Below are 16493 nucleotides of genomic sequence, written 5' to 3'. Positions count from 1 at the left end.
TATGTCACTGATTACAAAATAAATTATAAAAACAGTAATTTCTTAAATTAAGTTCCCTCATTACTTTAAATGCAAATAGAAGTCATGGTACACGGTCGGAGTGACAAATCATTTACATAAATATTTCAAGTTCTTTAATTACTTTGTACTAATATATAAACTTTTAGCATTCAACATTTGCAGGTCATTATGTACTGACACAGTTTTTCTTTTTGTCCTACGCTCAGTATTAATTCTGATAATTTACATCATCATAATTGTATTTTATAAAAACAGCATTGGGTATAGCAACAGCAACACGTACCTTCTACCACTTGACCTTTTCTCCATTTCGTTACAAGTATGTTTTCTGAATTCAACAAAATCGTAAAATTCATCCATTTCAGTAATATTCTATGAAATTTTTCTACATGCTGTTCGTGCAATAAGGTACCACTGACTTGGCACGTATATAGCAACATTCTTTGAAGCCCTCTTAACATTACTATGTATACTATCCACCTTTGTTTTGGGTATGTCCCTTTTTCAAGAAAAAGTGGGAAATTTTAATTTTATGTTTAGCAGCCAGATCTTTATACATTATGACAGCATTTCTGTTGAGATTTTGTCCCTCAAAGTTGTCAGAAAAAAACACATTTCTGGTTTTCCTTCCAGAGCCTGTTCTTCTATTAATTTTTTAACAAAGAAAGCCACTTCATTGGATCCTCTCGGTCCTTTTGTCTTATCCCACATGTAGCAATAACCTTTTTTTAAATACTCAGATTGTAAACAGAAAGCTTTCTACGATAATACAACTGAGATACATCTAAATGTGGCGTTTGAAGAACTTGTTGCATATTAAAAAATTCCTGCAAAATAGGTATCATCATTTTCACATCCCTTCTTTGATTTTTCTTGTTTCTCTTGCAAGCATCTTGTTCTTTAAATGGTCTTCAATTAAATCTTTCATTTCATTTCTCTCTTCTTCATTGCCGTTTTTATGTTTTTCGCATCCTGTTTTGGTTTGAAGATTCCACGGTTAAAATTTGTGTTGAATAAAGATCTACCTATACATTGACAACTTCGCGAATTGTTGAATATTTTTATTCATAGTCTTCTTCATATATATATCATACATTTTTGTAATAATTGAATTTGAATCTCAATATTGTCTCTATGTATCTTTTCGGCAATAATGGCTTTCTACCCTTGTAAACATATTGATATGATCCATCACTGACTGTTTTATTTTGTCAGATAATTTTGTAGCACAGACATTTTTTCCTCTTTGATCTTCGCCAACTGTATTCAGTATTTTATCTCCTTTGGAAAATAAAGTTTTTACAATTTGATGTGAAAGACACAACGTATTCAGGAAAAACATTTTACAAACTCTTGCCTTCTTTTCAGAAGTACAAAGATAATAGAAATAAGACATAGACCTACGTGATTGTTTTCTACTACTACCTGTCGAGGTTTCTTCATCATCCTTATAATAGGCTTCTCCTCTACATTATCTATAATAAAATTCTAAGGTATAATACAATACAATAACAAAAATTACTATTTGCTAAAATGTAATTATAAAAGTAACCTACATGACCTAAAACTTAAGTTAATGAAATTAAACTATTTAAATCATGAATAGTTTTTTAAACTATTTAATTGTACAAACAGGAACTATTAAAATTATATTATTATTACTAATACTTACATTGTTGTGACAGTGCCACCTTAGACTTTTCACGACTCAACATAAGAAAAGATGGCGGCGTGTGATACAACTATGTTAACGACTGAGTTAAATCAATTAAAGAAAAATGAACTAATCGACATAATTGTGACGTTAAAAGTATAGTATTTATAAAGTCAGTTGAAACATTTCACTCCGACGAGATTTATAAGGGCAGTTCAATATTACATTTACCGGTAATCAAGTTAAAGTATAAATAACACGCGTCAATGTTTCAAACGTATTTGAACAATCCCCGTACTTCATAGGAAAGAGCTAGAAGAAAGAGAGAATGAAAGATACATCCCATCAAATAAATATTGGACAATGATATGTTATTCAAAATCACCAATATTTAACGGACTACTTGGAAGTTCGGTTCCAGCCGGCGGCGATGGTGTACAGATAAGAAACGCTGTTGATTCATGCCAGTGCTGTACAGCTAAAATGTTTATTATTTTACGAAGTATGATAACTGTTTTAAATCATTATACTGTCAATATGGCCTATTGCCATTATATATAAATTATTTTTGTTGCTAAATATGACATGTTAAAAACTTTTTTATACACTTATGTACTTTACAACAGTTTTAAGTAAATTAAAATTGTCCCTATCCTGTTCTTCATTAATCTATATTTGAATATAAAAATAAATGATGCGCCCATGTCTGGTAACATGATATTATTCTTTTAATGTTTGTCCGCAACCAGTTTTTTGGGTGTTTCAACTGACTTTATAAATACTATACCAGTGAATGTTGCAAATCTACAAGTGATTGCCTATATAAATAAAATTGGTGAATTTATAAACAGCAAGAGCGACAATAAATCATATAATTTGGTAGATAACATAACCTGTTCTCACTGTCATACATTATCAGACAGGACCATTACCATTAAAAAGGAACTTGACGCTGTAAGTAAACTTACATATCAACTAGAAAAAAGGTGCCAAGAACAAGAAGATCTAATTTTTTTCCTAAAACAATTAAAAGAGAATTCAGATTTACCAAAAATACATATAACGCCATCTACTAGCACTAATTACGAACTCCAAAACACATTATAAGACCAATTTAAATATTGCCGAAAAAAAGAAAAAAGAACACAAACAAAACTTTATGGACCGAGCAGCAAAAATTGAACTGGTAATTACTCAGAAAAAGCCTGACGTAAATAAACAAGGGAATTCCCAAATAATAACAAAAACAGATGTTTCGAAAGGACTGCTTTTTGAACAAAACAGATTAAAAATGGATCAGTTCATTAATTTAGTACAGAAAGAAAAACCGACTAACGATGAAATACATATAAATGAGGCGGAAAATGATCAAGAATGGAAAACTATTAGGCCTAGGCGACATCAGTTTAACGGACGAAGAAAAATTATAGTAGGTAGCAATAGAGATAGCGATGAGGTTAAGGGTGATCCAAAAATTTCAACTCTACATGTTACAAGAAGTCGTTTTTTTTACCGCAAGAAAAAACAGACAGAGCAAGCTTAGTTTTTGATCCAGATATTACATTATTAAATATCCCAAGTGCTAGTCAGAAAACTGGTTTTAAATTGGATAAATTAGAAAATTGATAAAAATGCTTCAATTTTCAATCAAAAAAGTTTTGGCTTACTTCATCAAAATATACAATGTATATTAACAAGCATTGAAAAACTAGAGTTCTTCCTGCAGTGCGAAGGTCTACATAATATATGTGTCTGTTTAACTGAGCACTGGCAATCTAAAGAACAACTAGAACTACACCATATAAATGGATTTTCTCTAGCTTCATCTTTCTGCCGTGACCAAGGGGAACATGGAGGGTCTTCAATCCATGTGAAAGAGGGTGTGGTTTGGAAGGAACGTTCTAATATATGTTCTCAATCTGAGAAATACAATTTTGAAGTGAGTGCTGTTGAAATAGACTATTGCCTTTTTAATTGTGTTGTGTATTTATCTGCCTGGACGTGGCTCTATTGATGTTTTTATGTCAAAACTGGATCTAATACTTGATGTGCTAGTCTCCGAAGGTAAGGCTATAATATGACCAGGCGATTTTAATATAGATTTCAAATCAAATGCACTAAGTAAGCAGGACTTGGTAAATGTTTTAGATTCTTATGGCTTAACCGTAACTATGAATGATTATACAAGAGTAACTGCAACTAGTAACACTCAAATTGATTATATTGCTACAAACATAAATCACCCACAAAAAACAATGGTTGTGAAAGGTTTTATCTCTGATCATCGTGCGCAATTGTTCCAATGTAGCATTAACACAGACAATGATGCCTATATATTCATCCGTTCATATAGTGAAAGAAACATAAATCGTTTTGTTCAAACCCTTGAGTCAACAAATTGGTCAGAGATATTTAATACAATTTCTGCTGAGGATAAATCATTAGCTTTTTTAAATATTATCCAAAATACTTTCGGTCCCATTTTCCACTACTTAATCGTAAACCTAAAAAATGTACCTAGTCCTTCATTTGGCAAAGGCAGAATATTCAATTAAATTAAAAGCTGCTAAAAGTAGTCACTTTATGAGACAGAAAAGTACCTAGTGATGATAACAGTAATTTAGCATACAAATTTAACCACTATTTTGTTGAAATGGCTCCAAAGTTACTTGCCACTTTGGATCCTACTACAATAGGTGGGCTTACATCAGCTTAAAAAAACCGTAATAGTTGTTCTATGTTTTTATATTCAACTAACCCACAGGAAATAAATAGTATAGTCGAAAGTTTTAAATCCAAACACAGTTGTGGTTTTGATCAGATTTCCCCTAACTTATCAAAACAATGCATTCATGCTCTCGCATATCCACTGACGGATATTTGTAATGCCTCTTTTCAACAAGGAATATTTCCTAGTATATTTAAACTATCTATTGTAATTCCTTTATTTAAAAGTGGTGATAAAGATGACCTTAACAACTATCGTCCCATAAGTCTCTTATCTGCATTTTCACAGATAATTGAAACTCTGGTTTATACTAGAATGAACGCATTCCTAAAAAAGCATAGTGTCTTGCATAATTTTCAACATGGTTTTACATCTTCTAAGTCTAAAACTACAGCTCTTGCAAATTTCGTCAGCTTAGTGTTGGATGCTTTGTACAGACGAGAGAAGGCATGTGGTTTATTTCTTGATTTGTCCAAGGCTTTTGACACTTTGGATCCTAATTTGTTGCTAATAAAACTTGAGGGGATTGGTATTCGTGGGGTAGTTCTAAAATGGTTTACTTTATACCTAGAGAATACAAAACAAAAAGTAAAGATAACATCTAATGAACTTGTAAACGAATCAAACACATTGGATATCAATTATGGTATCCCTCAGGGTAGTGTATTGGGTCCTCTACTTTTTATAGTATTTATTAATAATATAGCTTTGGTAACTAATTCACTGACTGGGGTTAACATCATCAGTTATGCGGATGATACCAACATTCTAGTCACAGGAACGTTAGATCAAAATTTGCAAAATAAAACTATTTTTTCAATTTTTCGATTTTCATGTCAAATAATTTATTAAACCATCAAGCCACTATAGAAGCAGCATTAGATAAAACAGACTGCACGAAGTTGCTGGGAGTACTTCTAGACAGTAATTGTACATGGTCAAACCACATTTCTAATTTGAAATCCAGATTAAGTAGCGCATGTTACGCATTGAGAATTCTTTCACGTCTCTTTCATACATCAATATTAAAAACAGTATACTTTGCCCATTTTTACTCAATAGCCAAATATGGCATTGAAGTCTGGAGTTGTACCTCTGAATTAGAGCAGATATTCGTACTTCAGAATAGAGCTATTAGGATAATGTATAAAATGAAATTTAGAGATTCTTGTAGAGGCATCTTTAGACAAAACAATATTCTTACAATTCCTGGTCTGTATATATTTTCGTGTATAATGTATTTACATAGCAAAATTTATAAATTTAATAAATTTTAATTTAACCATTTTTATTCAACAAGATTCAGAGACAATCACTTTATGCTTCCACAACATCGTTCTGTTTTGTTGGAAGGTAGCACACATTATGCAGTCATAAGTTTCTTTAACAAATTGACATATCTAAATATATGACGTATATATATATATATATATACATATACATATATTGACATATATATAATATAGATATACGAATGAATTTACATCAGCCAAACATTCGGAGGTGTGTACATCAAAACATTTGTGAGCTAGAGCCATATTCTAAAAATAACTTTTAAGTATGTTTTATCGTGTTTGTTAATTTATATACTTTTAATATGTATGTCAGTAACTTTGACTTGTCTCATACATGTACTTTCTATAATGTCGCATGTAATCAATAAATTTGACTTGACTTGACTTGACATAATTATTTGAATTCTCAAACAGGAAAAATATTGTTTTTAGAGTACAATTTTTATTTCTGATTTTAAGATACAAATAATACAAACTAACCTATGTTTACAAAAACTAGACTAGTGCTGCCACAATCTGGGGAATGCAGAACTAGTCTATCCAAATAGGCTAGTTCTGCACGCAGTATATTTGATTAAAATCAACTCAGATGAGAAGAGAACTAATAAATGTTGACATGCACTACTTCTGCACCAGCAAAATTAAGATAATGGACATAGACTACTTGAGTATTATTTGAAATGCTTAAATAATTTTAAACCTGGACTTATAATATTTCTGCAGTAAGTACCCACTGTAACAAGGAAAGTTTTGGTCAAAAAACAGCAAACAGACAATTTTGGATATATACTAGTTCTGTTCTAAGGCAGCGAATTGATTTCTGAGTCTTAATTCAATAATAACATTTAATCAGCATGACCAAAGCTATATCTCTGCAAATATTCAGCCAGTTTACCACTTATATTTATTACTGATTCAATCAAAGTTTCAGTATCATAACAACTTGGACAGATCTTAAATTACATAATAATATTACAGAAACAGAAATGTCCATATAAAAATAGTTTTAAAAACATTATATCTTTATGAGAATTTAATTATAATATCTCTTAACGTCTGATTATAAATGTTATTTAAAACAAAAAAATTAAGATGCATAAACAATAAGAAATTTACAAATTTATTATAACAAAAAAAAGTAATTAAGGTTATTCTTTGATTATTAAATTAATAGACATTCAAAAAAAAAATAAAAAATATACCCCATCCTAATTACACTAATAGATATTTGTAACATGTCACTACGCCACTGGTTACATTAACGGGTATAAAGTTTTAATTAGCTTTTGCTAATTTTATTTAGCAAAAAAACAAAAAAAATTACAGTGAATTAAGCTTGTTTTACTGTACAGTTTAATTGTAGTATATACGAATTCATTTATTGACTGAATAACTGAACGACTTATGGACAAAAGAAAACCACTGAACTGACGGGCATGGTATTGATTTTGCTCCTGTACTGGAGGAGTCAAGTCAAGCTGGACACTTGACATCAAGGCCTGACTACATTAATAAATAAAATTTTTTATCGGGAAACAGATACCAAAGAACTGAAATTTTGAGCAGGAATATTTATTAAAAAAAATTGATTGTTAGTACATAAACCTAGTGTTAACTCTTTCAGTCCCACAGGTAGTTAGAAGTATCAGTACCCGGAACCATCCTTATATCATAGAGATAATACTTTTTAATGAATAGAAGATCCTATAAACATTTTTTAATAAATTTTAAACAATTTCATTTTCATAATCGGTATCGAAACAATATGGTACTTAAAAGTACAGCTGCGATAAATTGAAAGTAGAAAAAAATATAAAGGCATATTATAGTAACTATATATTTCAATTATTTTTCTCATGATATTCTATGAAACAGTTCTTATTTTGATTATTACATAGAAAAACATTAAATAATGAGCAAATTGACATCGGTTTAGATTGTATTTTGTTCTTACTACAAATAGATTGATGTCCATTATGTCCACTAGATTTCCTCTATTGGACAATCTTATTTCCTAAGAAACGCTAACATTATGCCGCCGTTTGTTCTGTGGGGGGAAGCAAAACAGAGGCTACTGGTAATGCCTTTATGAAAATCCAACAAATTTTCTGGAGGTGGCTCTAATACTTTTTTAGTTGTAACGAAACTATTCACAAAGTTTATTTCTGGGCATGCCCAAAAAAGTCGATGCCACCATTTATTAGATCTTCTGTCCAAACCGTAACATTGCCTTAGTTGGTCGTGATGGTCTACACCGCCCATAGATTCGTTATAATCTTTTATTATTTGGGGTGCTGGGATGTTGATATTTTTGCCATCACGTTGTTTTCGTTTCAGTGTGGCTGATTCACTCTTGTGAAAGTAGGAAGCAGTGGTGACTATGCGATTATTCTTCCACTTAAAAAAGGAAATCCCTGTATTGGAAATACGGTAGTCGAAGTCACCTCTAGTAATTTTTATATCTTCTAACAGGTTTTTAATAAGATACTTTCTATTAGCTCGGATCGTACCACAGGCTAAAGTAGTTTCAGCTTTCAGTTTCTCCAGTAGTTTTATAGTGGTGTAAAAGTTATTAAAAAATATAATTTTATTTTGAGTCTGCTTCTATCAAAGATAAAACAACTCGTTCACCTAAATTATATTTAGAGTATTTCTCTTGAATTTTTTCGTTTTGACTTGATATACTTGAAATTTTTTTACAAAGCAATTCACTTCAGAGTAACACCAGAGCTTATACCCTCTTTTTATCGGTTTCATCGGATTAAATTGCTTAATAGATGATCGGCCTTTAAATTTTATAATTGACACACATTGATGTCGACACACATTTTCTGTCCACCACAATAATTACCAAATTGAGAATTTAGACAATCCAGCAAAGGTTTAATTTTATATAACCGATCGGTATTATTTTTTGGTATTAGCGAGTTTTCGTTTGCATGCAAAAATCTTATAATGGTCTGAAACCTATTTCTTGGTATAGTTTCTACAACAAATGGAACATATAGATCTTCTTGACTTGACCAATAATTTCGGACTCCAAGAACTATGTGGTAGCCCATTAAAAAGTTTATTTTGATAAATGCTAAGAGTTCTTCCTTGGACATATTCAGTTGTTTTCCCTTTGATGTGGCATAAAGGGTACTATGATAAGTTATATTTTCTATGCTTTTATCTAAAATCTTAACAAAAATATCTTAAGCGGTCTTACATTCTCTAAAATGAGCTTCTTCCCAAATACAGGCAGCTTCTGTATATTGAGGAATTTCTGTGGTTTTTTTCAAATTTACTCCATTTTATTTCTGGATATTCAGGTTCCATGTAGTTATCAGGCTATTGATCTTGATGTGCATTAGGTTCATGAATTTGTCGTTCCTTAGATTGGTCACCAGGAACTAATTTGGAGTCTTCATTATTTGCCTCTTCTTCTCGATTTATTTGTAAATCTAGTCCAGCAGTATCTAGCTCATCATCGACATCTGATTCAACATCAGTATCTTCTGCATTATCTAATGGAGGCAAAAAAATCATCAAAATCATCATTTTCTATAAGCTCTTGGAATTCAGCATCAGTCAAACCCTTTTTTTCCGCCACTGTGGACAATGTCTGAAATAAAAAAAATATATTACAATAATTATGCCCAAGGGTACTCTCAAGTACCAAGGAATCAAATGTCATTTTTAGTGACTAAACATTCAAAACCATTTAAAAACATTAATTAGTTAAACAAAAAAACTTACTTACCCTGCCATTTTTTATAAACAAAACAATGTAGACGTTATTTCAACAATAAAAAAAAATCACTTTGAAGTAAGCACTTATAGACAGCCCTGACTAGCATAAAAATGATACAAACAAATTAAGAATTCGCACTGCACACTGCACATAGTGCACATCGCATCGACAGTAACTACAACCAATGAAATCGCGTTGTTCAAGACTAGAACTTCGATGTACCGCTGGGAAGCTAGTCAGAGTAGAGTAGTTTTATATATACTTTACATATACTTTCGTCATTCAGCCAGTCTCGTTTATAACTTAAACATCCTAGTTTCTTTAACATCAAATTTAAAATTAATTTTACTACATTTAAAGGTTTTTTATCCATGCATTTAGTGGTTTTAAACATTTAAATCCAAATAGCACTAACGATGGAATAGTTATTCCGAAACGTTCTTACGTTACATATATTAATATAACTTTTATAAAGAATTTTTTTTAATAAAAATTTATGTTATTTCGTGTTCAGGAACATGTTTGTACTCTGTACTCATAATAAACAATTTTGTCCAGAAGCTAAATTAAATAATTGACATCTATTATAATTAAATATTGTATGAAGAGTTAGTTTTAGAAAATCTTCTTGCAAAAATTGCACATTAAAATCCCCTTTTACCATCGTTGTATCATTATTTGATATTTATTCATATATAATTTCTAGATTTTCGTAAAAAATATTGCTTCTTCACATCTTTGTCTGCTTTAGTCAGGTGTACACATTAATTATGGATATATTGTTTATTGTGGTTTTTAAAATTGGTACCACCTCATGAATCCTAACAAAATAAAAATGGTTCAAGGATAAATATACAAATACCCAGATAAATGTATTGTCCGATTATCTCCAACACGTTTATTTTAGTGACAAAGCGATATTTATAAGCTTACGTTTATACTCCAGATCATTACCTTATTTCTTAGATAATGAGTAGATTTACTATGATAATTTGTATCATTATTTTTTTTATCTAAACACAAAACCACATCAACCCTGCAGATTTATTAGTGGATATAACAAACACAAGGAATATTACATTAAATAGAATTGAACTTTATATCTTTTCAATACGTTAACACTGTTGAAATTTTTTGCTGAGAACTCTTTTGCGATCATCATTTGTGATGCCATGGGACATTATTTCTTTCATGGATTGCACACAATTAAGCACACGATGTTTTTAATCAATTTGTTGGTCAGTGGATTAAAGCAGCTGGAGAAGATTGGTAGTGGTTCTTTTGTTATTAAGTATTTGCATGTTAATGCAGTATGACCAATTCTTAGTCAGCTAATCATAACTTGGTTGCTTCTGTATAAAGGAATATCCAGGACATTTATTTTTTAACAGATTACATTTAATTTTGTACCTAACTTTTTCAATGATTTTGCCATGTATTGGTATAGTGGATTTTAATCAGGTTCTTTAGATCAGTGTAAGGATATGTTTCCAACATTGCACTGGGCTTTGAGCTCATTCGACTTTTATTTGCAAGTTGGTCTGATTTTTCATTTCCGTAGATACCTGTATCTGAAGGTATCTAAATCAAAGCTACTTCCTTTCCTAATGATCGGAATGTTTATAGTTCGTATTTTATAGTCTTTAAAATAGCGTTGTTGGTATGTATTTGTTTTAATCTCAGCAATGCATTTAATGAATCTGTTATGATAATGCACTTCATCGTTCTACTCTTTCTGAAGAATATTATGGCTTCCAAAATAGCTAGGGCTTCGCTTGTAAGTATACTGCAGTTTGTATGTATCGATATGCTATAAGAATTCTCATTTACAGTAGTTGGCAGCATCGTGATCCTTGGGAGTTTTAGAGGCGTTAGTAAAGCTCTGCAAATAGTTCGGATAGTGGTCTAAAATTTCCATGAAAAAATTTTTAATTATTATGGAATTTGTAGTTAATTTGGGATATTTTGTATGTGTTAAGTCGATAGATAATGATTGAATTATCCATGGGAGAAAGTTTGCATTTATATTAAGCGGTACATTGAGTTGATTCCTATCGAAAGTTGTGAGCTTTGTTCTGTCTATCAGGGGTGTAGAGTTTTTAATATTTTTGTTAGGAGAAAGACCAGGAAGACAAGGATGTGCAAGAATACAGGATGCTGTTAGATAATATCTTAGCAATGCAGTTCAAGGATAGTTGCTGTTGTATTATATGTAATATAGATTCTATAGTTAATACGCTTCAGTTTTTTTTTAAGTGGTTTTGCATGCAGCATCGCTACATTATAGTTTATAGCTATATCGCATCGCTATCATAAACGATTATAGTTCTAATGAACAATTTGAAAAGACTAATTATTATTTTATAGTCAACACCTCAAATTATCTTGGGGTAATGACTAATCCAATTTAAAGAATAAAGTATTTATTTCTTTTGACTGCTCTAAAAGTAAATTATTTAATGTTATATTAGCTGTGGTGTGCATTTTATTTTTACTAAAAATACTGTATCGTGTTTTTTCAGTAAAAAGAACAAATATAATATATAATTTAATTTTTTTTGTTGTCATTACGTTATATGGCACCCATTAATAAGACTACTCAAAGCGATTAAGAATAGAGTTGGACTAAGAATCGAACCTTAGGAAATTCCATTGTCTAATATCTTGATGAGCTTGTAACATCATTTATTCTAACTTGAATTGAGCGATTTTTTAAGAAGTTTTTATAAATGTGAGTATGAATGCCATTGTCTCTCAATGTTTGTAGAATACAGAGCCTCAATGCTCTATCGTAGGCTTGGGTTATATCGAAAAATATTGATATTAGTTTTTGGTTATTTGCAAAAGCTTCATTCACTGAAGTGATTGTCTAACATTGGAAGGGAGTAAGGAAATTATTATTTTCTAAGTATCATATAAGGCAGAGGTTTAAAATTTTTTCTAGGATCTTGCATATGCAACATGTAAGAGAGATAGATCGGTAAGAGATAGGGTTGTCTTTTGGTTTGTTAGGCTTAATAATGGGAATTATTATTGCTTAAAACCTGAGGTCTAGGAATTCATGCTTTGATAAACAGGTATTAAATAAATGTAGCCGAATTAATTTGGTTCTGAATGGTAAGTTTTTTATAGATAGTAGATCCAAGACTGGTAGACTGGTAGAATATTATCTGGTCCTATAGACGTGTTTTCTAGATTTGAGAAAGAAAACTCTAACTCTTAAAGAGTTATAGAAGCATTTAAGAGGCTGTCATAGTTGTTAATAGGGACTGTAGATGCTTCTATATTTTTCTTATATATGTATTAGAAATTTGTAAGAATTATTTTTGTCTCTAGAATTTTGTTGATGGACATAGATTAGCTTTATTTTATTTTAAATTAAGTAAATTTTCATTGGATTGGCAACACGGTAACCAAAACGTAAACAAATATTTTATTTGTCGTCTGCAATAAACTCAATTTCTGAGAGTTGTAACGGGAAATAAATTATTGAAAATATCCAGTGAACAATATAAGACATTAAGTGAAGGAGAGTGCTAAGAAAAAAACTTTAAAATCGGTGAAATTACATCCGAAAACACCAAGGCCCTATAAAAAGTAAGATCGCTGTAATGGACTGTAGAAGTGATGACGTATTTTTATTGACATCTGTCAGTTTCACTTTCCAAACAAACGTTGTTTAGTGTGGGTAATTTGTATTTTTCGTAATTTTTTCAGTTTTTTTACAGAATCTTTCCGCTTTTTGCAATATGTAAGTATTCTTATAGTTACTACAACAATTTTACAATGTTGTATAAATAATAAAGCATGTCGTTTAATATAAATAGCAATAAAATACATGTATCAGTAAAGTAAGGTTAGAATTTCTTTAATTTTCAGATTATGGCAGCAAAACACATTGTACGTTTTTCCACAATTATGGATTTTTTTAAGGAAGATGCAAAACTTGTGTCTCGTGGGGAAAATGCCGTGGAGTCAAACCATGTAAAAGATATGGTGTTTGATGGGCAACTGCTTATTATTCGTGGAAATGTTCATGCCAGTATGAGAGATCGTATTTACATGGGTGAGGTGGGTAGTATAATATTCTGGATACATCTTAAATGGATTATAATATATAAATATTTTATTTCTAGATAAAACTTGATATCGACCGTGATATTGAGGAAGTAACATGCACTTGCCCAAGAGGTCAGTTGATGTGCCACCATATGGCAGCATTGCTAATTTTTGCTTATCACAATGTATCTGTGACAGATGTGGCTTGTTCTTGGACTAGCAAGAAGCCACCAACATGTGATAAAGTAAAAACTATCGATGAGATATATGGGGAAAGGCATATCAACCTATCAGTGGACCTATTAACATTGATGCATTTGACAGACTTAAAGACAATCTAGGGTCATTTGAAAATGTTGTGGGATGTACATGGCTTCTTCAAAAGAAACCCATGGTCCCAGATGTTATAATAGATGTAGAGAATGTTCTATTTTCCCAACAGTACCTGGTTGCAGATGATAAAGTGGCATATCTTCTAAAACACTTAAAAATTTCTCAAACAACAATAGATGAAATTTGTGGGAAAACTGTGGGGCAGTCATCAAATGCAATATGTCTGATTACTAGAAAGAATAGGCTAACTTCCAGCAATTTTGGAATTGTTTTATCGGCAATAAAGAGGAATAGATTTCCAGCATCCTTGTTTAAAATACTGACAGGTAACATATTTTATAAATAATTATATTATAAATAAATTGAAAATATTTAAATATATTAATTATATTACATTGATTTAAAATTTTCAACTATAATTAAGTGAAGATTATATTTTTAGAAAATAAAGTGATAAAACAAAAGTATATCCCTTTTTATTTTTTCAGAAAGCTATACTTTGGATGGAATAAAGGCTATAAAATGGGGAAAAGAGCATGAGGGTAATGGAATCTCTGTATTCGAGAAGAATCGAAAAACTACAGTTGTTCCCACAGGAATATGGCTGGACAAATGTGGATTTCTTGGAGGCAGCCCTGATGGCTTATGTGGCGATAATTATATTGTTGAGGTGAAGTGCCCTTACAAGTTGAGGGAGTCCAAATCATTGGTTAATGATATAAATGATATAAACTATATCATATATTTAAATAAAAAAAACGAGGTAGTATTAAACACAGAACATAATTATTACCATCAAATACAAGGCAACCTGTATTTCACAAAAAGAAAGGTGTGCCACTTAGTGATTTGGACTCCTTCAGAATCAATCATCTATGATGTCAATTATGAAGAAGGCTGGGAAAAAAATTTACTACTATTAAAATATTTTTATTTAAATAAGTATGTACCATTTTTATGTGGAAATAAAACACTTTAAAATTACATTTTTTTGTTTATTTTGTGTATATAAATGTTATAGATATTGAAAATAGCAAAAAGAGAACATTGTCTTTATTTACCAGATTACATCCATAGAAAGACTTTTAATTTCAGTTTTAATGTTAAAATGTTACTTGAAACTAATTAACTAGATCATTGAATTAATTCATTCTCTCATTGATTCAATAATAATAAAATAAGATACCCTTAATATATTGTCTTATAAAAACATAATATAATAAAAAGTATTCAAACATCTAGATATATTGGTAATATATGTATGTGCAAAGAATATAGACGCTTATAAAGCGTCTATATTCTTTGGTATGTGTTTGAATTCCATAGAAGCTTCGCCAATTCTACAGAGAAAGTATAACAAAGTACAAAAGCAACTATGTTATTTGTGACAATAAGTTATGCAATTTCCAAATGAAGGGAATTATTTTATTCAAACTAAGGAACAAAATCATATGTTAGAGCAATACAAAAACAGGGGAGGTGCATTACAACAATGTATTTTTATGTAAAATATTGAGGATTTTCATTTAAATTTGAATATATTTTTTAAGTCTCATACTTATTTTTAGATATTAAATTATAATAAGCAAAATAATTTACATATTTTTTATATATATTACTTTGGCTATATGAGTCTCTTAAAAGGATATTTGTGATTCTGTGTTCCATGATTGTGTGCACCATAGGATTGATTATTAGAAAATATCATTCATTTTCTTTATTGTATAAATCTTTAACTTCCTGAATGAGAGGATATTGAAAATTTGTTAATGCTGCACAGACTTGGTATACAAATGAAGCATACTAGACTAGCAGGTATAAGACTTAAAATTTTGTAGCATTTAATGCGCCTTATGGCACGTTCCACATGTATTCTTGCTTTAGCAATTGTTCTGGTTTGAATTACATGTTGTGGTGTAAATTGTGTAGTTGTTAAAAAAGGTGGTATATTTAAACTTATACCTGGAGGAAGCAGATTGGAAATTAAAAACCCTTTCTCAGCAATTATTAAGTCACCTGGTTCCATCTGCTCTAATATACCACAATGTTTTACTATTTTCTTGTCAGATACTGAACCTGGATATAATTTGCTTGCGTATGTAACTATTCCATTGGGAGCCACTCCGATTAGACCTTTAAAAGTATTTCTATGTTTATATGAGCTATATGTTGCTCTCTGTTTTTCCATATTTTTTGGTTGGTTACAATATATTTCTGTGCAGTCTAAAATTATTCTACAATTTGTAAAATTGTTAAAACGTGTTGGCATACATAATTTATTTTTATTCCTGCTTTGAATTTCCTTCATAATATTTTTATATAATATTTCATGTAGGGCATATAACCAGGTGTAGAAAATATTAGCTACTGTTCTCCTTGAGATTTTAAATCGAATGCCTAAATCTCCATTTAAAAGATTTAATGTTAATTTCATCAATGTAATTAATAACTGATCAATTTTAGATACATTGACAACAGTCCAACCTTTATAATAATTTAATTGATATGAGTCCATTAACTCATATAAACACATAAATACATCTTTGCATGGTAAACCAGTATAAAGCGCAACTTTTTCATCACTACTTTCAATACATGCAAATGAAAAACAAGAAGACAACTTCTTTGCACTATCTACGGCTTCCTGAAGTTCTTTCTTTAAAAAGT

General features: G+C 30.4%; 1 protein-coding gene across 1 annotated transcript in view; it reads right to left on the bottom strand.

The window, feature by feature from the left end:
* Positions 1 to 16493, bottom strand: part of LOC140441436 (regucalcin-like) — a 211802-nt gene that overhangs the window by 57300 nt on the left and 138009 nt on the right. The gene's annotated exons all lie outside the window — the stretch shown is intronic.

This window comes from Diabrotica undecimpunctata, chromosome 5 (genome assembly GCF_040954645.1).
Source record: "Diabrotica undecimpunctata isolate CICGRU chromosome 5, icDiaUnde3, whole genome shotgun sequence".
Taxonomy (NCBI): domain Eukaryota; kingdom Metazoa; phylum Arthropoda; class Insecta; order Coleoptera; family Chrysomelidae; genus Diabrotica; species Diabrotica undecimpunctata.
Note: the sequence above shows the minus strand (reverse complement) of the source record. Positions and strands in the feature narration are given on the sequence as shown.